The 26,736-nt window shown below is 41.3% G+C and overlaps 1 protein-coding gene across 11 annotated transcripts in view; it reads right to left on the minus strand.

The window, feature by feature from the left end:
- Positions 1-26,736, minus strand: part of FARP1 (FERM, ARH/RhoGEF and pleckstrin domain protein 1) — a 205,165-nt gene that overhangs the window by 88,759 nt on the left and 89,670 nt on the right. The window contains exon 1 of one of the 11 annotated variants that reach the window (XM_048933181.1): positions 23,506-23,608. The exons of the other annotated variants lie outside the window; for them this stretch is intronic. The gene's annotated coding sequence lies outside the window, so the exon portion shown is untranslated. Of the gene's footprint in view, positions 1-23,505; positions 23,609-26,736 lie in introns of those variants that run through there. 11 annotated transcript variants of the gene reach the window in all.

Consider the following 26,736-nt stretch of genomic DNA (forward strand, 5'->3'; position numbering starts at 1 on the left):
CAGTAACCCAGAAAATCAAGTCTCACCCCATATTCCCAAAGACAATCTGAAAGAACCAAGCAATGCCAACTTATGATTTTGTCACGAGCATGGAATTTTTCTTCTTTAAGTCCCCATTACTGAAGCTGGGGGAAGAATCTGTTTTGAGTTTAAAAAGAGAATACATAAAGTGTTAGTCTGGGGATTGAGGAGAAAAACTTTTAAAATATGAACTCAGCAAGCTCAAAAACCAGAAAGCAAATAAAAAGAACAAAACATCTGTTACTTCTTAAAATCTCGTGGTTTCTAAGCCACTGGGGGCAAAGAGAGGCTGATTCATGATTTCTAAATGCTGAGGTTGACAATTCAAAGAAGCAGAGTAAAGTGTGAAGGAGTCCAAAACTCAACATACAAGAGCGCTAGAATGCCTAAAAATGGAAGAGGATAGATGCCTTATTTAAACATTCAACGTTCAAATGAGACTTCTTGAACTTCTTTGTTGTAGCTGCTGCTGCTTTGGAGCAGTGAGCAGCTATGAGATTCAACCACAACCCTCTGGTTGCTCATGATGTCTTTGTCATCCTGGCTAAAATGCTTTCTGCTTTTCAGCTGCACTGAGGTCTTCTTCATTAGTTTTGTTTCACTGCCAGCTACAGCTCCTTCTCCTTTAAAAGCTGGCTGTTTTGAGCCAAATTCAATAGACTTGTTAAGAAAACACTTGTAAAACTAGACTGATAAACAAAGAAAACTACAGACTAAATCCTGTTAGTAAAGGATTCATAAAACTATAGCCAGTTTAATGCACTTTTCAGATATGGGATTGCTTCTTCTCTCTTTTAAAGAGACAACATAGCTCTTAAATAGCATCCACTTCCATTTATTCTGCATATCTGCACTCAAATGATGCCAATGCACTGCAGCAATATTAAAAATAATGATTTGTTATAATTCAAAAATTAATTTCTATTTATTGCTCCCAACAGACTCCTGGGAACTACTGTTCAGCATCTGAGGCAGAATCAAACACAGGGATTTAATAATTAGAATTATTCAGATTTCTCTTATTTTCCAAGGAGGGGGCAGACAAAGGTTTCAAGCATCAGTGTAGGGTCACTGAAGAACTCCCTCTTCCATTTGCTGACCTGCCTGTAGTACATAGCTACTGTGGCTCTTTAGTCTCATCCCTTCAAACTTTCTTATTTCCAGTCTTAACTGCTTTTTTATACTTCCCATCTGCTAAGTTTGACCTGACACATCACAGAAGTAGGAATCTCTTCGTAGGTTACAAGATCAGGGCACAGTAAAACCTGTAACTGCCTGAACAAACGGCAGCAACAGAAATACATAATTACAAATAATAATAAAAAAAAATGTAAAAAACACCAATACGATCTGCTACACTATCAGCAGCAAACCCTTTATTACTTACAGAGTGAAACTGCTTTGACAGGTGATTAGGTTTCTGAAGGGTCAATTGAACCTCCAAACCCCTCATTCTCTTGTGACAAACAATTTCATTTTACTCTGGATTTCATGCAATACAGGTACTACACTGTAGGCTTTGCACACAAATCAGATTTGATGACTGTGAAGGCATTCTGGACTTAAGACATTGGGTAGCTATCCCATTACTATCCAATGAAAATGGCTGTCTAAACAAAAAGAGTACAAAGATGCTGACACCAAGCATAGGAACATACTCTTACATGCTCTAAAGTTTTAGAAAGATATTTCAAGCAGCTCTGACAATCAGATGGCACTGGAAAATTCCCTTACAAATTTGGCTACAAAATAGGTAACACTTCAGTGTGCCAATAGTGAAACAGTAACCTATTGCTCTATGCTTCTTTTCTTTTTTGAAGATGCCAAGTCATACTCAAACTTTTCCACTCTCATCCCACCTTATGGGCAATGAGTCAAGAAATAACAAACATCTGCCTCTAAATTCCTTCACAAGTACAACTGACTCAGGCTTTGGTCTTCTCTATCCCAGCACCAAGCATGCTTTCTATCAAATTAAAGTTTAATTAGAAAATACATCTGGACTTGGGGAGAAGCACTCATGCTTGCAACTGAAACATTTTCAACAGGAAGGTGGCAAGAACACAGATAAGCATCTAAACCTTTCCTTGCTCCTTCTGCTGGCTGGGTTCAGGATCACCTCTGTGCAAGGAATGACACTTACTTACAGCACTCCACTCTTGTTGGTCAATGCTGTCTAGGTGCCTAGACCAGTAAAGCAAAACAAAAGTTTCTTAGCAAATCTGTAATGAAAAGTCATCGCCAAAAGAATCAGAAAAAAACAGTGACACATCCATGAACAGAAATATGTAGGTCACTCCAAAAGTAATGCCTCCTTTTAATTTGCATGGAAGCTGCAACAAATACAAAGAACATAGTAATACTGTTTGATACAGCAAATTCTCATCTACAAAACACTATTTCTCAACAGTCACCACCATTAGCTATGCATTTTTGCCAGCCATGCACAAAAGCCTGCATGCCACGCTCATAAATATCTGAACCAGCAGAGGTGATCCCATTTCACAGCTGCTATGATGGTATCATTGCTAGGAAAACATTGCCTACACAGTCCATCTTTTCATCATCCCAAACAGATGGAAATCTGAGGACACCAAATCCAGACTACACAGTCCAGCCACAATTGACAGTGTGCTTTTACAGTCTTCAAACTGCTATGGCATTATTGTGTTGCAAGAGAAAGGCTATCTTCTTCTCTGGCCTACTACATTGCAAGCTTGGCAAATAAATCACACGACAAATCTGAAGAAATTCTAGACTAATATGACACTGGATAAGTGTCCCATTGCTATCCCATGAGAATGGTTGACTAAATAAAAACTCTGGAAGTTCAAGCCTTCAGCTTAGCCAGTGTCATGATATTGCAGTCAGAGTTCATGGTTTGTCCAGGATCCAGGAAATCCAGAAGGATCACCCCTTTCCTTACCAAAAGATGGCACACATTGCTTTACCCACTAAGGGCTGTGATTTAACTTCTTCTTTGACGGGAAATTCACACGTGTGCACTCCATGGACTGCCATTTTAATGCTGCTATGTAGTAGTGACACCATATCTCAACAATGCTAATAATGCAATCCAGGAAAATGTCACCTTCAGCCTCATTTTTGTTCAACACATCCTGAAAAACTTGCAGACCATTCCTGCGTGAGCATTCCTGGCATTCATCAGGCATGAACTGCAATACACCAACATTGCCATAATTGTCTCCAATGCACTGAGGCTGCTATTCAGCTCTATGCACACAGTTCCTTGGTCATCACTTGCGATTCACATGGACGAGCTGATCGAGACACCCTTCATCTTGCAGTGTGACAGCTGTGTATGGTCATCCAGAATGCAGCTTATCTTTCATGTTGCAGCTGAAACACATCACTCACTGCCTCACTGTGCTCACATCCACTGTTTGGTCTCCTTCAACAATCAACGATCAGCGAGTGTCACTGAACGTCAATAGGTGCCAGTTTTTTCCACATGGAGGAATTCAATGACACCTCTTTGCTTCATACACTATTCCATGCCAGACATCATTTTGTGAGACTGACCCTCTGCTTCCGTCAGTCACAAGGCACAAAATGGAATGGAATATTGATGAGAAGGTTCAATCTTTACTGCCACACCACCACCATCTGCCACTGACACTGTGAGTTAACATAATAAAATAGGAGGCATTACTTTAACCCAGAAGGTCAACCGTACCCTGGGTTGCATCAAGATAAGCGTGACCAGCAGACTGAGACAGGTGATTCCGCCCCTCTACTCTGCTCTCATGAGACCCCATCTAGAGTACTGTGTCCAGGTCTGGGGGCCCCAGCACAAGAAGGACCTGAATGGTGCAGTTAATACACCAGAAGGAAGGGAAGCCATCCAGAGGGACCTGGACACGCTGGAGAAGTGGGCCCATGAGAACCACTGAGGTTCAGTAAGGCCAAGTGCAGGTTGCTGCACTTGGGCTGAGGCAATCACAGGTATTTATACACACTGGCAGATCTCTAAGAGCAGCCCTGCAGAGAAGGACTTGGGGGTCCTGGTGGACAAGAAGCTGGACATGAGCCAGCAGTGTGCACTTGCAGCCTGGAAGGCCAACTGTGTTCTGGGCTGCATTAAAAAAGGGGTGGCCAGCAGGGAGAGGGAGGTGATTGTCCTCCTCTACTCAGCTCTTGTGAGGCCCCAGTACATGGGCCTCCAGTATAGGAAGGACATGGAGCTCTTGGAGGGGGTCCAGCGGAGGGCACTATGATGATCAGAGGGCTGGAGCACCTCTCCTGTGAGGAAAGGTTGAGGGAACTGGGATTGTTTAGCTTGGAGAAGAGAAGGCTCTGGGGAGACCTCACTGTGGCCTTCCAGTACTTGAAGGGAGCATAGAAACAGGAGGGGAACGGCTGCTTACGAGGATGGACAGTGATAGGACAAGGGGGAATGGTTTTTAACTGAGACGGGAGGTTCAGGCTAGATATTAGGAGGAAATTTTTCACCCAGAGGGTGGTGACACACTGGAACAGGCTGCCCTGGAAGGAGGTTGTGGATGCTCTGGGGGGACCTTATAGTGGCCTTCCAGTACCTAAAGGGGACCTACAGGAAAGCTGGGGAGGGACTTTTGTAAGGGCATGTAGTGATAGGATGAGGGGAAATGGTCTTAAATTGGAAGAAGGTAGATTTAGACTTGGAAGAAATTTTTTACTATGAGGGTGATGAGACACTGGAACAGGTTGCCCAGAGAGACTGTGGATGCTCCCACCCAGGATGCATTCAAGGCCAGTATGGATGGGACTTTGAGCAACCTGATCTAGTGAGAGGTGTCCCTGCCTATAGCAGAGGGGTTGTAACTAGATGATCCTGAAGGTCCCTTTCAATCCAAACCATTCTATGATTTATGTATTTGTTTTGACCTTCCAGTTCCCCTCTGTATTTTAGAGGACAATAATAATGAAAGTAGAAAATGAGGTTATTTTTTAAATTCTTGTTAGCTGCTTACTGCTTGTGAACAAATGAAAGAAGGCTGCTAATACAGCATTCTCAGCCATCAGCTTCCCCAAAGCACTGTTACTGCTGTAGCAGAATTACTGCTTTGAACCTTGGAAGCAGTTGCTGCCCTTGAATTTGCATGAAAAGGTTAAATATTTTAGTGGTTAAAAAAAAGGAAAAGAAGAAAAGAAAAAAAAAGGAAAAAACCAATCAAAAACTGTCCTGTGAGTAACAGTTTTATATTATCCCAAGGGTCATGATTTTCTTTATAAATTGCTCAGAAATTACTTTTCCATAACATAAACTCTCTGAAATCTCATATCTGCATTAGCTTGTTATGTCCGCAGTCCAGAAAATGAGAATTCAAATCTATTTCCATATTTTTAAAACATTGTTTCTGAATGCACTGTTGGAAGAAAATTGCACAAGCATAATCCTGCCTGTCCTCTTTCCAATCTGAAAAGCAAACTGCAGTATAGCTAGCAGAAGAAAAATCTGCTAATGTCTTTAATCTATAATTAATGTCAACAACCTTTAAAGTCTGTAATTCTTGCATCTCACATTCATATTTTAAAGGTACAACAGTTATGAGTTATGCTGGGTATGTAGACAGTTTAAAAATTAATGGACTAGCACAACATTTAACAGATAACAAAATAAATAGCAATATTTTTTGTCAGTTTGGAATTTCTTTTTTCTTTAAAATAAGAAAAAGTAGTTGAACCACTTGTTAAAGTTACCATCTCTAGCCTCTAGTTTTACTTTGTTTGCTTATCTATATCCATCAATCCTAATATCCAGCAATGCATCGATTTGCCATGAATTTTTAATGCGTACAACGACTTCCTGAGTCATTCCCACTTACTTTAAAATACACAGTTAAAAAATAGTCAATTAAATGCATTTCAAGAAATATTCATTTCAACACTGACTGCTCTTTCTGTAACTAGAGCCTACAGGTCACAATTCCATTACTTTGATTCTCATTCTTTCTCCATTTCTCACTGTCTTCTTACTTAACTGTGTTTCCTTGAAAATTACGCTTTATGTAAAATCTCTACAAGCAGTCCATCCCAAAAGTTCTCCCATAAAACAATCTTTTTGCTTGTGTACTGATATGCATGCTTTTAGTGAAGGCACTCATATGTATTGCTCATGCTTACAGGACCTAAAGTCCACACAAGACTGTTCTAATGTGGAGCCCAGGACTCTTCTACTGCTATTTAAGAAGAAGCCTGCATTTTGCCCCATCCCTGGATGCATTCAAGGCCAGGCTGGATGTGGCTCTGGGCCTGGTCTGGTGGTTGGCGACCCTGGACATAGCAGGGGGGTTGAAACTAGATGATCACTGTGGTCCTTTTCAACCCAGGCCATTCTATGATTCTATGATTTCAGCTGTGAAGGAGAGAGATACTCAGAATTCCAGTTAAATACAGCTTCCTCACTGGATTAAGACAAACAAAAGGAAAATACTTTATTCCAACAGAAGTAGTATCAACATTGTTTTAGCGTTTGTTTTTGAACCAGCAGCTACTGGAAAACATTAATAGTGTAGAGTTAGCAGTAGGGAATGTTTATGTCTTCAAGATGCCAACTCTAGGTAGGCACTACTACTGAAGGAGACTGGAGACAGATGGAAAGAGTCAAGTGTTAAGACTTTCAATTTGAATTCAGTTTGGATGCAGTGATTCTTGTAAATAAAAGCAAAATTGGTAGATGTAATAATACATGCTACAAAGCCTACAAAAGGTCCTACATTTATTTTGATAATTTATCTTAAGTAGTCAATGCTAGAAAAACTTGCTACATGCCACAGGAGAAGTAGACAGTGCAACCTACAGTTGGGCTTGTCATTTATTTTCTACTATTAAACACTGTTTTTAGTTACTTTCACATTTTTGCTACATCACATTCTACACCAAGTAGACGTTCTTACTAAAGTTTTATCCACATTAGTTTAGGCAAACCTCTGAACAGGAGAAAAGCAGAACACTGGTTCCTCATTTTATGGCTGTGCATGTACTTCTTTGCAAAGGTTCAGCTGATGTCGCACTACTGAGAAGAGGCTAAAAATCTAGACAAAGTACAGTCTAAAGTCAGAACTATTCCAGGAAGAACTACTGAGAAAGTCCAGTTCGTGGCATAATAAATCTGTATCAGTGTCCAGAACATGGCTGCAGCCTTAATCCTGCAATGCATTTACGTTTGAATTTAGGAAAGGAAAGATTCTTTTAGACGTCTTAATCCAATTATTTAAGATTATTTCTTAATTAATCACCTTTGTGAAAGCTTGATCCCAGTGAACCGAAGTGCTTCTCAATAAAAGAATTAACAGAAACACGCATGCACTCCCTACCACCAGATAACGTCCAAAAAAATGATTGAGAGCTTCAGACATTGAACAGAGAAAAAATGATTATCATATGATCATTTTCCCTTTGAGTCCAATATTGTTTTCTGGAAGGACTTAATGACTTCAGTATCCTATAGTCTGAAACTAATGTATGATTTAGCTTTGTGACTGTGGAATCTGCTGCAGCATCAGATATTTTGGCAGTAGAAAGGAGCACATACTGAAATTATTTTGAAGCTGTCATTTGCATATACCCAGGCAAGCATGCAAAATCAAACTGAGATATTGTTCAAAATCCCTTAGGAGATACCCACATTACAAACTCTCCCTCCTCCTGAGACGACACTGCTGTATCCCATTAAAAGTCACTTCAGTCACAGAGAAGCTTGCATTAATAAGTCCCCAAAGGGACTGCGGCTTGTTGGTGTACCATCCTTTGAATACCCACGAGAGCTGTGCTGGAATGCCAGGCACCCAAACGTCCCACACCTGTGGCAAAACAGAAGGTCTCTGCATTTGACAGTTGCCCTGAAACCAACCTAGCAACAGGAAAGGGTCACAGCTGAAATTTCCTTCATTCAATCTCAACCCCAAGAACACTTGGAGGTTGTGACAATAGTTTCTTCAGCAGAAGGATGACCAGCATTGATTTTACCTGCACTGCAGATTAGAGTTAAGAGATGCTGCTGTACCAGTACCTCCCAAGCCTGAAGTGCTGCCCCTACCAGTAGGCTTGCCCAAAGTCCTGGGGTTTGCCTGCACATTCTATCAAATGAATCTTCCTGAGTGTTCACCTTCATTCATAACTTTCCAAATCTTTAGCTTCTCAGAAGGACAGCGAGAACATTAACTAGAACGCTCTTTTCCTGATAGATTACATCCTGCCCTCAATGAACTTGCAGAAATGTTAATGCTCTTCTGAGTGGGATTAAACAGTCTGGTCTTTTCTGAGGTAAACAAAACAAGAGAAAGACTGCTCAGTGCTTAACTAAGTAAGAAGAAGCAATCTGTCAGAAGAAAGCCTCCCTCTCCAAGCCATACTTTTTTTACACAATGGCAAAACTACTTTTCTTCTGCATAATATAGCTTCGTTCGGGCAGTGGCAAGACTTTCATTGGAAGAGATACTTCCAAGATGCCCAGGTGGTATTTTCCCCATTTTTCTGTGTACATCCTCTTGTCCCAGCATGCAAACGCCCTCCCCACTTCACTATACGACCCTCTCACCTGACTTCTCTACAAATAGTTTTTGGGTGAGTTTATCAGTCTGAAGAGAGATTTATATGGAGGCCAGAAAAATAAGCGCAAGTAGTTCAGCATATACTCTGTATAATTTGAAACACTCCTTCCAGTGATTTTTATCAGACAAAGCCTACTGCGTGTTCAGTTGCAAAAATGTGTGATGTTACTGGAGCAGATGTATTTTCCTACAAAGACCCTACACTTAACGGAGTTCACAAGTCTTCTTTTCTCTCTTCTCTACTCTCCTAAAAAAGGGAACAAAAAAGGAGAAGAAATGTGCAAAATCTTTATCAACACAAACTTGGATAATAGGGACTGCAAACTGCTAATTAATTGCAGGGCTACGCCTTATTTTCCTATTGCAGAGCAACCACAAGCAGCCTAGCATTTGTCTGCACATCTATTAATTCATCAAGAAAGCTACAGCACACGAAAAACAAAATTCCTGTGTTATTCTGCAATTACAAGGGGGAGGGAAATGGAGCCACATTTTATAATTCTTTGGGCACCAAGCCCTTAAATTTGCACTAGCGAGCCTTGTGACGTTCAGAACTGCCACCAACCAATGAAGTAACATTCCCAGCTGTGTCTAGCTTCTCTCACCTCACAGGGAGCCCAGCTGATGTGCTGGAGGGAAGCTGTTCACACTTCATTATTATGGGCTTATTTTCCTTTCTCTTTTAAGCATTCATAAGAACCTACAATGCCAAGGACTGAATTAGGCACAACGAGAACCACCACATATTCATCTTGAAAAGCATCAGGTTAATTTCTCTAATGTTAAATTTAACATAATGAATGACATAACCTTATTCCTCATTCAACTGTCAGGAGAAAATATTTATGTTTACCATTAAATATCTCACTAAGATAGAATCATAGAATCATGAAGGTTGGAAAAGACCACTAAGATCATTTAGTCCAACTGTCAACCCATCACCACCATTCCCACTAACCATGTTCCCAGTGCCGCATCTATTGGTTCCTTGACCACCTTCAGTGACAGTGACTCCACCACTCTGTTGAGCAGGCTGCTCCAACTCCTCACCACTCTTTCTGAAAAGAAATTATTCCCAAAATCCAATCCAAACTTCCCCTGGTGCATCTTCAGGTCATTTCCTCTCATCCTATTGCTTGTTACCTGGAAGAAGAGAACAACCCCCACCTTGCTACAATCTCCAATTGGATAGGGTGCAAAGAGGCTTATATGCCATGTTATGTAGAAATGAGAACATTTCTGAGTCTGGAGTATGCTCAACTTTTTCCTAAAAGTACTCACTATTCTGAATGGTCAACTAAAAGGTAGACAAATATTTACACAGATTTTGTGAACGGCATATTGGGAACACTGAAATCTTGCCTTCCTTTTCCTATGGAAAAAGAAAAAGCAGCAATGTGTTCTATAAGGTCACTTGACGTAAATTCCTTGTAATCTGAAAAATTAAGAATTCTGATATATCAAATACAAAATTGAGACTTCAGACATACTCAGAATCACTTTTTTTTCTCCATGCTTCTGTTTCTTTATTTCAGGCACATATTGCCAAGCATCTCTATTGCCAGCACCCTGGTTCTCCCCTTTCCACCTTGCCACCTGGTTTCATCACAGCTCACTGGAGAGTCTTCATCCACATTCTCTGACAGAGACAGGGAAGAGAGACTCAAACACTATGAAATTCTCTTTTATTACAGTTTAAACAGATTGTTTATGGAGATGTTTTGAAACCTACACAATATCAGCCAGATTAAAGAACGAAGGAGCAATTTAAGACGAGCATTTTTAGCAAATCTAGATTTATACATTCTACAATGTGAAGCAGACAAGGCTCTCTCAAGTAAGCTCCAGGGACAAAAAGCTAAGCACATCTGCAGAAAACACTTTCTCTCTCTGTGCTTTGATCAGCTCTCCCTGCATCCTAGAAGCTACTGCATTCCCCCACAACCAGGTCATCATTTGGGGACAGTTGCCAAGCCCAGTTACACCTCTCCAATCCAGGACAGCCACTTCCATTCTCCAGATCACATTTCTCTGGGCACACGTGCCCAACTAAATGTGCAAAATGGCAGATACATGCACTGGCACCCACTGTTTTATTTCTGCTGGGTTGCGGACTATTGTTTCCAAACAGTTCAATCAACTTTCTCCCCAGTTCCAAGCCTCTTTTCTCCTGTAACAGCAGAGACAAATAATTGGGTCTGCCCCACCCCAAACCTCTGAACTCCCCTTTAAAAGCATACTGTAAGATCTTCCCTTTCCACCACTGTCGCCTGTCTCACATCCCGGCAGTTAAACACTTGGCACCGCAACCAGTGTGCAAGAGCTCCAGCTCAAGGACAACTTATACTTCCTGCAACAGCAAATTAGCAGAGATTAAAAGAGATGATAACAAACTTAACTTTGCCACTATGGTACTGGTTCATTACAGCTCTTAAGAGGTTACTGAATAATTTATTGAACAAAACCAAACAAAACAAAACAAAACCTTTACATCTGCAAGTGGTGAACAGTCTCATTTCCAATGCTGTTATTTCAACACCCTTCACTGGAGTGCATTCTTCTTTCTTCCTGGTTTTACTACCTATAAATTCTCTTCAGTTTCTGTACTGTATTTCAGATGGCTTCACATTTTCTTCCGCTCCTTTCCTCCTTTGCTGCCTCCTCTTCTCCCCACTGATGAATACTATCCCACTCTGACATCTCTCACCCATCCTGATGTTTTTCCTGGAACTATGAAATCTGGAATCCCATGTCCAATACATTGACAGTTCATTCGAAATAAGAACAAATCCCAGAGTCTAGAGTTTCATACAGAAGGTTAAAACTCCTGATTGATATGCAACCCAAAAATGTCTGAAAAGAGACACAATGAGAATGACTTTTTTCTTTTTAAGTGTCTAAACCTTTCTTTCTGGTGTTTGAGAACAGCAACATCATGTCCTTTGATACCTGCCTCATGCCATTTGCTGCTCAGAGGCTCTTCCAATGCTCAACCATCCCACAGGCTCTCTGGAGAAAGAAAGGTCGCTCTTTCCATGCTTGCTCTAACTCAATCTAGATCTGCCTTGTCATAGAATCATGGAATGGCTTGGAAGGGACCTCAAGGATCATGAATCTCCAACCCCCTGCCACATGCAGGGCCAACAACCTCCCCATTTAATATTAAACCAGGCTGCCCAGGGCCCCATCCAATCTGGCCTTGAACACGTCCAGGGACGGGGCATCCACAGCCTCCCTGGGCAGCCTGTTCCAGCACCTCACCACTCTCTCTGTAAAGAATTTCCCCCTGACATCCAACCTAAATCTCCCCTTCGTTCAACATAAAACCATTTCCCCTTGTCCTGCAGTTATCAACCCTTTCAAAGAGTTGATTCCCCTCCTGTTTGTAGGCTCCCTTTAGGTACTGAAAGGCTGCACTGAGGTCACCCCGCAGCCTTCTTTTCTCCAGGCTGAACAAGCCCAGCTCCCTCAGCCTGTCTTCATAGGGGAGGTGCTCCAGCCCTCTAACCATCCCTATGGCCCTTCTGAAAGGGATAAGAGTAGCAATGCATGATCTGCTGGGCTCTTTTCTACATTAACCCCCCAGCAACTTATTGTATTGGTCTTTGTCTGTAACCAGATGTTTCTCTATGCCACTTTGGGTAGGATCTTACAATTTGGAAGAGATAACAAGAAATTATGACATGGTGAAGAAGAAGATAATTGTTATCTCAGCCCTTCTCAAACACTGGTTTAATCTGGATGTTTTCAAACATTCCTAGATTTCTGTTCTCCATACAACATGAGTCAGGTGCAGGTCAGCAGACTGGGAAAGTCCCACAGGAACGAGATTATTGGTTGTCCTAGATTAATTGCACCAGCCCTGAAACTTTACAGCACAATTAAATCTGACTTGAGCATCTAGATTAATTTTTTTTGTTTGCTTCCTCTAGCACTTGACTGAGATTTATGCAAAGGCTGAGCATGATGACACCTCTTCATTAGACTCAGACTTTGACCCTATAGATAGGAGGTGGGTTCCAGCAGCCCAGGAGTTGCACTGCATGGCTGAGGCACACTGGCAGTACAGTGGACTGCAAGTCCTTTGACTCCAGCATGCATATTATACTGCAGCCATTTTATTAACATTTTGATTTCAAAAAGGACTTTAAAAACACAAGTACTGGACGAGCACAATGGTTTATCATATATCCCATACAATATAGAGCATAATGTAACATTACAAATCACCGTCAACTATAATGGTGAAGTTCCTGCACTAAGTCACTGGGTATACCCTGATTTCCATCCAATAAAGAAGTTGTTAAATAGCCAGGCTGAAGAAAAACAGGGAAGCCTAAACAACACATCATAAAATAAACAGTTACCAAGTCAGTCACTGCGAAGAAAAGGCTGGGAGGGGAAGGTAGCAGGGTTTGCTCTTTTTTTTAAAAAAAAAAAAGTAACAAAAAAAAACCAAACAAGTAAAGGGGAAAAAAAAAAAACTGCTTAGAAAACTGACACCTACATGCAAACGCTGCTTCAAAGCTTCAGCACAATCTCTCAGGGCAGAACAATAGAAGCTCTGTACTCATAAGCAGCTCAATCTGTTCCAGTCAGGAAGAGAGTGCCCTCACCGTTCACAGCAAATGTATTGCTCCCTGGTGCTTGGGTCTGAGAAATTTGGCTCAAGCTCTTGAAAATTCATCATCTTCAAAGCAGGACGACGTGCAGCAAGTAGGTACTCCAGTGACAGAGGCTGCAGTTAATGCCTGATGCTTCTAGCAGCGTTTGCCTACCCTGCTCTTGCTCAGTTCCCGCAGCTTTCAGGCTGGGAAAGAGGCAGAGCTGCAGTTAGAGATAAGGTTGCACTGCAAAGCACCCCTTGCTCCTCCAAAGTCCTTACAGTACTTGTGAGCAAGCAAAGGGTAACTGTGTGGAACAGGAGGTAGTCTTTATCTTGCTAAGAAGGAAGAAAGCATGGATTCAGCATGAGAGCCGTCTGCTCATTAAAGAAAAAATCATCTGTCTGCTGTCAGGCCTACTAAAAAACCCTTTAATTAGGCTGTTTACAGAGGGTTGGCTTACTCTGCTCAGGGAGCTGGACTATGTTGCAGCAGGACCTAAGATGCTGCTCTCTGTGGGTTACCCTAAGGAGGTCTGACCTAAATAAGAGTTGATCAGGTGGCCCAGGATTGGCACTGATCCACTCAGGGCTTGAAATACCACTCCAGCTTTGGGCTCATTTCAGCAACAGAAGGTAAAAATATCCAGTGTTCTGTGAAAGCCAACCTCTCTCTGGTGGGAAAAGCCCTATTGCAGAAGTACATAGTGCCACAGCTCCATCCCTGCAGAGCCGTGCTGAATGGCAGACGGAGGCATCTTCCTAGCAGAAAGGCATTTGGAATGGCTGCTTTAGCTGGGCATCCAGTGTGGCATACATACAATTTCACCACGCTATTACTTCCATCAAAAGCACGTCCTATGTTCTCATCCAGATTCATGTCCTATTTACACATACTCTGTCCACACCCAGAATAATTAACAGCTTGCAGGTAACATACGGGCTTTAATTCCAAATCTGGCTTCACCTTTTTTTACCGTTATGTTTGAGACATGTAGGAGGTCACCAGGTATCCCCACACACTTTAAGCGTTCATTTGCTTCTGACTTACTTGTGCTGAGATGCTCCCAGCCTCCCTGTCTGAGCAGCAGCAACCAGCAAAGAATGAAGCGACTCAAGTTAACATGTTATTGAAAACAACCACAGGTTGGGTTTCTGCCAAATGCCCTGGGCTTCTCAGGACAATTAAGCAAGGAGCTTTCTTTCTGTTAGGACACCTGACCCACCAGAAAGTTCCACAAAGTAACTGACCTGCCAGAACAAATGCTGTAACAGAAAATGAACGCCTATCACAGAGTTGAAAGGATTTCTGAGAGAGCTTTATGATGGCAGCCAACTCACAGCTAAGAGTGGCAGGCCCTGATCAGCAGCATGCTGTAGCATGTGATCCAGCACTGCACAGCCCTTGAGGAGCTTAATGGCATGGGGAACGTGTCCCAGGGAGAACAACTCGCAGCCCTGTTAGCCTGTGCAGATGCCCACTCAGAGCAAAACTTCAAAGAGCGGCTCGCCTTTCCTTGCATTGGAAAGCTGAGCGACTTCCCTTCAGCCTTATTCATCTGCTGTGACTTTCACCATCAGTAACTGCAAGCAGCCATCCATAAAAGCTGGGGCGGGAAAGAGAACGAGAGAAGTGTCCTTATTTCTCACAGGGTAAGGAGAGCACTGGGGATTTTCCAGGCATCCAGGAACAGGAGAAGAGCAATCAAAGACTTCTGGTGGAACATCTTTCCAAGAGGTACCTGGATCCCCACGCACATACAGGGTGTATTACTACCTTAAATGCTAATAGGCAATTACTAATCAAGATGACCTTCAGTTCTGAACACAGCAGTGCTCTCAGCACCAGAGGCACCTCAAATGATGCCACCTGAGCTCAGCTCTTTCTTGTTCTATTCACACAGGCAAGATCAGCTAGCAGATAAAACATCACAGAGATGCTTGTCATGGGGACTCACTACCCCACTACTTCGACTGAAAATCAGTTCCATGGGAATGCAATAGCATAGGAAGCAAGATTTCCTTCTCCCACTGAAATAAGAAGCACCTTATCACTGGTAAACAGCAGCCTGCTGTCAAAAGCTGATTTCTTCTATTTAGCCAGCACAGAAGCCTGTAAGGGAAAATGTAAGCAGGTAGTTGGTAGCTCTAAAATGACAAAAAATAGATTACAATCCAGAGAGTTTTTCAAGATTAAGTGATTATTCAGACATTCCCAGGACATGCATTTTCTACCTTCACAGCAAAAGCCAGAAAATGGAGGTTGTGAAGTTTAAATGAAAGAAATGAAAACACTTCATAACAAGTCATATAAAAACATGAGATACAAATTGAAAAGGTACTGACACTTTTTAAGAAGATAAAGACACCGATGCAAATGCATCACGAAAAGTTTAAGTCACTGTATTTCAAAAAGTCCTTTATATGAGCACAGAATATTTTACATAGAATCACAGAATCACCAAGGTTGGAAAAGACCTCCAAGATCATCCAGACCTCCAAGATATCCATCTGCATATCACCAATAAATCTCACTAAACATTCTTAGTACAACATCTAAACGTTCCTTGAACACCTCCAGGGTCGGTGACTCCACCACCACCTGGAGCAGCCCATTCCAGTGCTTGAGCACTCTTTCAGAGAAATACTATTTCTAACATCCAACCTCAATACCCCTAGGCTCAACTTGAGGCCATTCCCTCTAGTCCTATCACTAGCTACACGAGAGAAGAGGCTGACCCCCAGCTCACTACAACCTCCTTTCAGGTAGTTATAGAGAGTGATAAGGTCTCCCCTGAACCTCTTCTTCTCCAGACTGAACATGTCACACAGATTTCTCCAGACTGACTAGAAAAGTAGTTGCTTGTTTGATGATGATCTGTTAAAAAAAAAAAAAAAAAAAAAAAAAAAAAAATTCAGCTGCATCTATTTGATCCCCTGCACATTTGGACAAAAAGAAAAAAAAAGAAAAAAAAAAAAAACACCAACAGAAAGCTAAAAATGCCTTTATTTTGAAAAATCCAAAAAAAGTATTAGAATTTGCAATACAGTTTCAGCGTCCAATAGTGACAACAAATGCAAGCACACTTCATAAAAGCAGAGTACATGATTTTAATGGTCTACCACATATAAACTTCCATAGCATCACAAGAGAAGGAAGGAGAATATGAAGAATCAATAAGATTTTCCTTTATGGTACCAGTCAAGAGCTTCTGATTTCTCTTTTTGTCCCACAAAGAACTTTTCTAAAAGAAAATGCAGAGGAGTTACCAAAATAGGAAGAATCAGGAGTACTGGCAGAAGTGTAGGCAGATGGAAGAAAATCTCAGGGGCAGGTAAGAAGTAATTGCTATGAATTGGGTGTCTTTCTTACCAGCATCTCACTTGAAAAGGCTGATCGCACACAATTCAGAAATACCCGAAAAACATTTATGGGAGAGGTGGTACCTTTCTCCATATACACTGCTTCCTTGCCATCTTTTTACATCCAATCTGCCTTCTGTATAAACTAAGCAACTGTTCTGGCTGCTGATCTAGGAAAACCAATGCAGCTTTTATATTCGAGGTTTTTTTCCTTGACCAGTAAGGCCAGTAATTATGTTTTAATTTTTGTTTTCTTTTTAATGGGATTTATACAGACTCTGCAAAGTCTTTAGCCCTTCAATGAATAAAGTTCACACACTAAGCCATAATGGTGGAATAAAATAAGAAGTTGCTTAAGAAGTCACATTCATGAAGATGAATTTGCAATCCACACAACATGATGAACTGGATGTAGGTCAGCCTTTGCAGTGTTGGACTTGGTTTTAATCATGCAAACCTAAAAAAATTTGAAAAAAGACAAAACTTCAAGTTTTGTCAAACAGCATCTTATCTGTAGCCCCCAACCTTACTTCCTAACAAGGAGTCTAACAAGAAAGGACTGAGTAAAGCATCCTTGAAAAGGAATACAGAAATTTGGGTTTTATCCAAGATCTGCCATAACTGAGAGATCAAAAGAAAATACCTCAGTGTAAAACATGGTTTGCAGACTGTCGTGAAGGCATATTTATGTAATTACTTATTCTGTGTAGTTCAAATACACAGAACAAGCACCTCTCGTCAAAAGAAGTGTTTCACAGCAACTATATACAAATACCTTTGCAAATTCTAAGTTGGAAGTGAGCAAGGTGAGGGAACAAATTCAAACAGAAGTGAAAGAGACACCAAAATCTCTCTGTTCTCCAAAAACAAACAAAATCAGCTGAAGTCTGACAGCAGAGGAGGAGGGAAAATATTAAAACACAGTACGCTGTGCTGGGAAGAGTTTAAAAATCCCTGCCTTTAAGGCCAGGCCCTTTGCAGAAGGCAGTGCAGCTCCTCTCCTCCCTCACAACCATGTGAAGCACTCCTGCTATGAGGAGAATGTTTTCTGCATCCCATTCCTGTTCTTACAGGCTCTGGGCAGTTGAGCAAACACTTACCTACTTCAGGTAAATAAAATTAATCTGACTATGGCTTCATGCGTTGTTTTTCTGACCAGCAGCACTGACTGCCACTGAAGCACTAAAATGGCTGGGCCACCCCTGTTTAACTTTCTGTGTTCCTGAGCAGTAGAGGTCAACACAAGGAATCTTTTGATAAGGATGCAAGAACATGAGCTCTGACTCATGCTGGGTGTAGTTGCAACATGTGCCTCCACTGGTGAAGAAAACCTGTTCTCCCGGGGGAAAATCATAGAATCATAAAGTCATCAACATTGGAAAAGACCACTACGATTATCTAGTGCAGCCATCAACCCAACACCACCGTGCCCAATAACCCTGCAGGAGAACTAGGGAGGCCACGGCCTCACCGAGGTCACATGCCCCCACAGTCCAATGCCTCGTACCAAAAGCAGAAGCAGCCCTTCCTGCATATTCTTTGTGCAAACAGAACTGACAAAAGCACGTAGTTTTGAGTTTAACATAACCATGCAGGGCAGTATGACAGGGTTACGTGCTGTTGAGAGGCACTGTGCCTGCCTCTACAAACCAAACCTTCAGCTTGGGGAAGCTTAGGGCTGCAGCAGCATTAAAAACGTTGGCTCTTCCAGGGCATGGCTGAAAAAGAGCTGGGCTCCCTTGCTCCACTGATCCCAGGGAGTGGGATGCTGCAGGTGCCAGTAAACTTTCCTTTCCACTCACCAGATCAAAGCCAGCACACTGAGCGTAAGCAGACACTGGTATCGCTCTCCTTGTCCACAGCAGAGTGAGTATTATTACCTGGTCACACACACCTCCATGGGGCTTGCAGGGGAGGAGGCATGCCTGGTCCACAAGTGAACTCCAACGCCATGATTCTCAAACACACAACTCCTCAAGGCCAAAAAATCTTTCTCGCAAATGTAATCATGTGGCTTCCCAGCAGGGAGGAAAGTGCTTTCAAGCTTAAAAGGCTTATCAGTCAAGCTTACTCCTCTGACCTCTGGGATAAAGTCATACCACGAGGCTATGGTGCTACGTAACAGCAAAGTCATCTGGAAACGCTTTAAGGAAGTACAGAAGGGAGAGAGGTCTTCACAAACCCCCAGTTAAACGTCAGCACGAGAAAGGGAGCATGCAGCATACTGCACTGTCATTAATCCAGGGAGATCAAATGTGTGAGAGGGAAACATGATACATATTTAGATGGTGCTTAAAATGTACGTATCAATATCTCGAATCCTTCACCAAGACAGCAAATGAAAAGAGTAATTTGCTCAGTATTTTTAAACTCACCAGGCAACTACAGCACTTGGGGATAGCAGCAATATGAATCATATTCAATCTAATGACCATGTGATGAACGGACTCCCACACTAATATTATTGTGTGCAGCCTTCATTACGTCTTTGGACAATTTTTAGTAGCAGAGAAATCCAGAAACTAACCTATGAGTTTTGATTCACACTACTTACTGCTCTGTCACTTCCACAGCATTACTAAGGCGTAACTTTCTTCACCTGCTGTAAATTTACAACCACATATTATTCTTTTATAGAGTAATCTTTAGACTTACTCTAAGCACATTTTGTTTGCGATTGAAAGGTTAGTACGCAGCTGAGCTAGCAGAAGATAAATCAGACCAACTGCATGAACTGATCCAATGGCTGAGCTCAAATGAAAGTTCTGCCTTTCACTTAGAACAATATAAGAGATGGTAAAAAAAACACTTGTGCAGCAGGGTAGAAATGATCTAAATGCCAACTACACGAGACTACCTGTACTACCACAGCTATTTTCTGCTGAACAGTGTTTGCATGACCAGTTTTTACTGTTGCAGATCACATTGGCATTGCTCCGACAACAATCACTCAAGGGGCATGGAAATTCAGATCACCAGTTCCAACTGGGAGCTCTGCATGCTGCATGAGTTAACCTAACACACTCATTTCTATAAAACCTAGGATTGTTCCTGGCTTCTCATCACTGCAAGAATGGCTTTAAAGGTACTCAACCAAGCACATGCCAATGCAATGGCGTATTTCAGACTATGAGATAATTTCTATGCTGTGATGCTTCTGTAAGTTTTGTTAGAGGGTTACAGTATGGAATTATCAATACACCAACACACCTGTTGCTATACATACAGACTGCTTGGTCAAAAACGAACCAGTTGGGAGCTATGTCAGTTTAACACTGAAAGCTGCATAACTGAAATAAGAGCAGACACAGTAGGTGGCAAGACATGCAGTGGGGGGAAGGACCTAGTATCAAAGTAAGAAGTAAATGAGAAGTCCTGCAGGACCCTTTCTTGCAAGAACAAGGAAACAGAGACAGAACAGCAGCTAGAGGGGAGTAGTGTTTCAAATTTATAAAAAACCTACAAGAAGAGAAGGAAGATGGCCTTTCACCATCGCCTTCCAAATAAATCAGTCTCTAACATTTTCACTCTATGAAGAAATTACATAAAAAAGAATTGCTGTTTTACAGTATATCAAGTATGCGTATAGTAGTATTAGAGCTGCTTAGCCAAACAGTTTATAGAAGGGTGGGGAGCTTCTGTGAAACCATTCGATCATTAGGTTAAATGATACATGAGTTGAGTGGCATTAAACAGTATGCTTTTGGGAAGTTCAGCAACATGTTTGAAATGAAGACTTAACTTGCACTTAGAGCAATACAGCACTACTTTTAATGAATCAAGTAATTATCGACTCTATAAAAAGAAATGTACCCCCGAGCACTCAACATCAGAAGCACTGCATTCATTTCCAATTAAAGACCAGAAATTGCAAGATCCTGTGTTGTCTCTGCTCCCACTTGGAGTCAATTGAAATTAATGGTGCTCAACATTTTTCAGGGCCAAACCCAAAGGCAGAAGCACTCATCTGACTTATGTGGCCACTTCAACTGGAAAGTACTGAAACTTTGGAAATGAGAGAAGTGAAAATAATACTGAATTCATGTGTAGAACTCTTTTTTATTATTTTTTTTTCTGAAAAACCGTTCTATGAGCATAAAAACTCCTCCATGTTTCCAACCGATGTAAAGTGAAAATTCTAATGGTAATCAATGGAAATCTCGAAAGCCCGTAAGAAACCAGAAGGATTCTTTGCAGAAGGCCCACTGTGCCAGCCAAATCACATATCTTATCATTGACACAGGTCCTTATTAATTCCATCTGTAACAGCCCACTTGTTAATTTCTCTCAACTTCTTTACCCTTTTACTTTCCTTTTTCTAGACAGTACCGACCTTGCCAAAGTCTGGAATGTCCATTTCTACCACAATAGCCATAATAAAACAGTCAGTCATCTATTTTTCATTTCTTATTATGCTAAAAATCTACACCAGCAAGTCAGGACACTTCCTCTGTTCTCATTCCCTATTTGATATCTTACGTGTTTTAACTATGGTTAAAATTAGAATGCAAAGGTTTATTTGTTCACCTTGCACACCTTGGCAGCGGATAAAAGGTGGCAAAAATGAATGAGTGTGTTGTATATCAACTCAGACTGCAGTGCTGTGGAATTATCACTTCTTCAATGACCTCAGCAAAGTAGCTACACCCAGAGAAAAGTCAAGAGTATCAAAGAAGCAATTCAGCCTCTGTACAAGCTCATGAGACAGCAAAAGGGAAGAGCCAGCATGGTTTAGGTCAGCAGGTTCTCCATTACACCTTCCAAACTGCAGGGAAGAACAAACCAAACAGCAGGAGTTTTACTTTCGAATTTTTTTTTCAACAATCAGGCTATATTATCTATTCCAAAAGCAAAACGTCTAGTTTTTCAAAGAGTCAATTTGCCAGAAAGGAAACCCAATAACACCTCAGCTGCAAAAAGGGATTCGTCCTGTTTGCACCATTAGTATTCCACTCCTTCTTTGGAAGACCTCAGTGACAGCAGAACAACTTGCTGTTCTTGCAGCCTGCCAATGAACTGCTAAGGTTTGGACTCATGCGTTAGAAGCTCAGGACTGGCATAAATAAACCCTCAAATTTATATTGAGCTGCAAAATTAAATTCAGTTGCAAACACAGAATGTGAAATGACCTACACAGAGTATCCAAGTTTTCCACTCCTTGCAGTCTTTACACCATTGGTTACTGTTGCACAGATAAGAGCAGTGATCAAAAAAGGCTTACAGAACAAGGCTGCCACATCAGTTATTTCTGGTATTGATACATTATTTGCCCCTTCTCTTTCACCGCAGTTTCAACGCCAAACCAGCGTGGCACTAATGCTGTGATCTCGTACATCAGGTTGCCTGTCAGAGCTAATAGGAAAAAAACCAGCTTATCTCCCACTGTGCAAACCTCAGCGATTTCTCTGTGCTTCTCACAGAACATCTGGAAAGTAACACCATCCAAGAGGATTGCTTGAGGGTAGGAGGGCATGAGAAGAGAAGAACCCTTCTGAATATCTGTGCTATATTTAAACGCCAGACCAAAGCTCACACTTGGAGTGGATGTCTCTCTGCTGTAGGAATGCTGTGAACAAGGAGGTGCTCAGCTATCTACAACATGCTCCTAAGCAGTGGCATTACTGCACACTTGCAAAAATGAAAAGCTCGGTGCCTCTATCTTCCACTGCAAGGACAGAAAACGGAAATCTGATAATGCACTGGGGAAAAAATAATCTCAATTTTCATTCTGGATAGATCCCCTATTTTGCAGGAATGTTTTCTGCAAGGAAGACTCAAGTGGAACAATGTAAATGCATTAAGATTGGGGCAACTCAGACAAAGCTCCAGAACAAAACATCTCAGTTTGGAATTCAAAATGCACACAGCCATGAGAATGAATTGTCACTGAAAGCAATGACAGTAACGGATACTCAGTAAGTTTGGGGAAAAAACAATCAGAACGTGCTGTTATACTCACACTATTGCTTGGGTGCACAAACCTAGGCAACCCTCTTTTAAGAATAAAATGATTTCATTTTCTTAGTGCCACCTGATCTCAGCAGGTTACTGTTCCCCACTATATTGCCACATACAGCATAAAGGTGCTCCTCTTTGTACTGAAATGACTGTCTTTACAGGAAGAATTAAAAAATGACAAGGCCTTGCATGCAGCAGAATTCAGGCCATGGAAAATGAGAACAGCAGTTTCTTCAGCTTTCTTTTGTCTCTGTAATTTTCCAGCGTCTCAAACTGTGGCTAGTCATCCGTAGCACTGAGGTCAGAGGGTTTAACATGCACATTCGTTAGTAAAGGCAGCACTTTTAGTATGCACAACAGATAAAGGAAGAATTCCAGCTTAAAGCTGACCATCTGAAATTCCATTAATGTCTTCCTCTACTAATTTCAACATCAGCAAACAATTAAGACAAAATTCTGGTAACATTCTACAGTCAATGCATGCTAGTTAGAGCCCATAATTATTTTTAAAAATCATTATCTTCTTAATTTACAGGACTTCACTTTTACCCAAACTCCTACCATCTGATTATCTTTCAAATCAAAAAGCCCGCTTGCCAGAATGTGCCTAGGGGTGTTTACACTTGCTCATCTTCCTTTGTTGGAGCTAAGCTCGTCTGTTTTTACTGAAAATGGAAAGGGAGAAGAGTAAGCAAGAAGTCAGTTTTGCACGCATTCTAGCCCAGGTGGAAAAGATTTACTGGACAGAAAAGTTGGGCCTCATGCTAAATTTTGGGGGCTTAGAGCAGGAATTTGTTTTCAAATGAGCTCCACAAGTTTTCTCAGCTTGAAACATGAACTATCATTAAAGACACATCCTGCTGGCTTAGTTCACTTCAACAGTTGGTTGAATGAACCCTTTCAGTGGTTCTAAGATCGCATTTTTCCAATATATAAAAAGCATGCTACAAGGTTGCCTTTTCCCAATCTCTAGATGCACTGCACACACAAGTGTTCTCAACTTACCTCCAGTTATACTGGCACATAAATGTCCATCAATCTTGATTACACTGTACAGTGGTATATAACTTCTGCTTGTGTAATATAGGTGAACCTCAGCTTTCACAGCATTCCTAAGGCAGCGTTGCTTTCTGGTTTGTTTTCACATCAAGCTTTTTCTGTGCCGGATGCTAAACTATTAGAGACGTAACTTTCCCTGGAATAGCAGGGAGAATTTTAATTAAAACCTGCCTTTCTACTCCTTACTCCACTAAAGTATATGCCATTGTTCTGTAAAATCCACGACCAATCAGTGCCAAAACCTTCCATTTACTTTCTGTATTTATAAAACAGTTGAAGATAAGCTACAATTGCTATTCATTATTATTACTGCAATAATAGGCCATTAATATGGTTGGTCACACCTTGTCCGTTCCTAAAAAGCCACACCGTTTGTAAAGAATTACCACATAGAAAACTAAACTGCACAACTACCATACTTAGTAATGAAAGTAGCAGAACATATTGACTCATTCATATCTGGATTTCATGCAACTTAGGAGGCTAAGGAAAGGACTCACCTATACTTAGAAGGTTAATTTGCACTGATAGGGCATGAGTTCAGAACACACTGGTTACTGAGTAATGAGTAAAAAAATTACAAGAATTCCTAAAATGCTACCACATTAAAAGGTAGGAGCTATGGAAAAAGCAATGCAAGATAGAGTTATCTGTGATTCCGTTAAAGTTTTTCTCTACAGTTAACTTGGATGCAGAGAGGCTTATGAAGGATGGAAGTGAACATGCCCTTGAAATCCTCCTTGACAATAACTTCAAAAACAGCATATCAGAGCAGAAGCATCACATTGTGCTTCAGAGGTGCTTTTATCTTAGACCTTTGCACAGATAGCCTACAACATTTACATCTCAGATGCTGGAAGAAAAATAAGTTTAACTTGTTAAATGCTGCTGCCGTACATTCTCAGGGGAGATGTTCAGTAAAACATAGCCTTCTTCCCATCTCCTTTGGCAACATATAGAAAGTAAAACAAAACAAAAATGTATCAGCAATTCAATGTCAAGCTATTTGGGAACCATACGAATCATAAAGAAATCTAGAATGGCTGCACTAAAGCATCTGTTTCCCCTTGTCCTTGGATTTAAGTGTCCTTATTGCTTTACACAAATGTTTCTTTCACAAGCAAACTGCATGGGTGATAGGAGACCGCCACAGGACTAAGAATTTCATAGCAAGGTGTGATGTGACAATATCCAATAAGCTTACTGTAGCATGAGTAGGAGAGAGGAGCTCACCAAATCGTTTTCAGATGAAAAAAACAACAAAATTGGCTGCCAAGAAATGTCTCCAAAACCTACATCCAGGAGCGGATTTCAGAGGGACAATCACCATCTGCTTCCAGCCAATATGGCCAACAACCATTTATACTGTTAAACAAATCTTGTAAATTCAATTACTTGTATAGAATCACAAGTTCTTTTGTGGGCTTTTTGGGGGAGCGTTCTTCTTTTGAAGTGCCAGATTTTTACTTCGTTTGCTCCTCCAGTTTATCTTCTCTTCAGCACTGAAAATCTTACTAAGAAAGGGTGTTAAAAAGGACTCATGCACGTGGAAAAATGAACCTGAGAAGAAATACCACCAAGAAGGCTTCAGCTGCCAATCCCCTTCAGCTGCTAAGCTTTTACCTTAGTACTTTCTTCTGTTTCTTCTCTGCATGGTGAGCAGATGGATTCGCACTTCGGTATCTAGTGGTATCACAAATCAACTGAATTTCAGCATGACTGAAGACTTGGAAGCAAGAAACCAATTAATTATTTTAGGCTTGCAGAAGCCAGACAACCCAGAGGAGTTCTGCCAAGCAAAGATGGAATACAATTTATGAATGTAATTGTGAACTCCTGCTAAAGTGACGCTGGTTGGAAAAGACCTGGTTCATTTCAGAGTGATGGGAACAGGTTTCTAACAAGTGTAATGAGAAACTGTGATGGATTGCTGGAATAACATCAGCTTCTTTCTGCAGATGTCTCAAATCCTCATTACTACCTCTGATCTTGATGTTGAGTAATCCCTGTGCAACATTTCACATAGGTCTACCTGCTGCTTACAGTTCAGCTGTATGCCAACACTTTCTCTCCTTCACTGCAGAATAATGCTTCACACTTTGTTTCTTCTTTTACCACAACCCCAAATATCACTTCAAACCTTGTCTGCTAGACAACCCCCTGTTTTCCAGTGAGCTTTTCCTTCTCTGCCCTTTATTCACTGTAGCAATCCTTCAAAATCTTCGCCATCTAATCAGCTCTCTTCTTTAACACTGAGTATCAAAACCGTCCACAACACTCCAGCTGCAGTTCTCTAAAAAGTAGCGCAGATGTAACGCAGCCTGGCAGACCAGCCTGGCATTTTCCCACTGATGGAGTATAGAAGATGTCATGAAGAAGAACCATACTTGCAGCTTCTGTTCATCTATCAACCATAATTCTGCATTACATCTTGTGGGCTTCTGGTTTTCTGTTGACCGTACTGGTGAGGGTAACTTAGCACAGAAAAAGTACAGCAGTAAAAAGCCTACAGAAAAACTGTGAGCAGTTTTTTCCAACTATTTTCTTGAATTTTATTAATACTAAGATTGACTAAGTAAACAGATTTTCACAGAGGTCAGTAAACTGTCATTTCTCTCTCTCCTCCAAGTACACAGATACACATATAAGTTCATCCTTCATCCATTTAAAAGACATTTAGCAGCTCAGGCACAACAGCTTGCATCTGTAGAATGAGACTGGAGGTTGCTGAGAAACGCCAAGCCAACCACCTTGTGTTTTCTGTGTGACAGTTGGGATGATTGACCAGCTGGTAGACAAAGCTGAAGATAAAACCAGTTTGATGAATTACAGGTTCCCAAACTCAAACCTGATAAGAGTACATAATGATTAACAGCCTGCTGTTGAAAACAACTGCAGCGCTCCTCAGGTTGCGAGGACTCACAGCCTGCTTCAGCGGCCGATCAGAGCAGCCCACAACATTCACCATGCTCAGCTTACAGCATCTCGTGTCAAGGCAGGAAACACAAGTCCAACCTCAATGGAACTGGTTAATGACACTTCACTTCCACTACTTCTGCTGTTACATTCTCTGGTAATCAATTTGCTAAAATCAAGGGCCTAAAATGCTTTTTTTTTTGGTCTCTTTCCATTGTCTATTAGCTTACTCTTTACTAAAGCCTGCAAATGCAAATTGCT

This window comes from Lagopus muta, chromosome 1 (genome assembly GCF_023343835.1).
Source record: "Lagopus muta isolate bLagMut1 chromosome 1, bLagMut1 primary, whole genome shotgun sequence".
Classification (NCBI taxonomy): Eukaryota; Metazoa; Chordata; class Aves; order Galliformes; family Phasianidae; genus Lagopus; species Lagopus muta.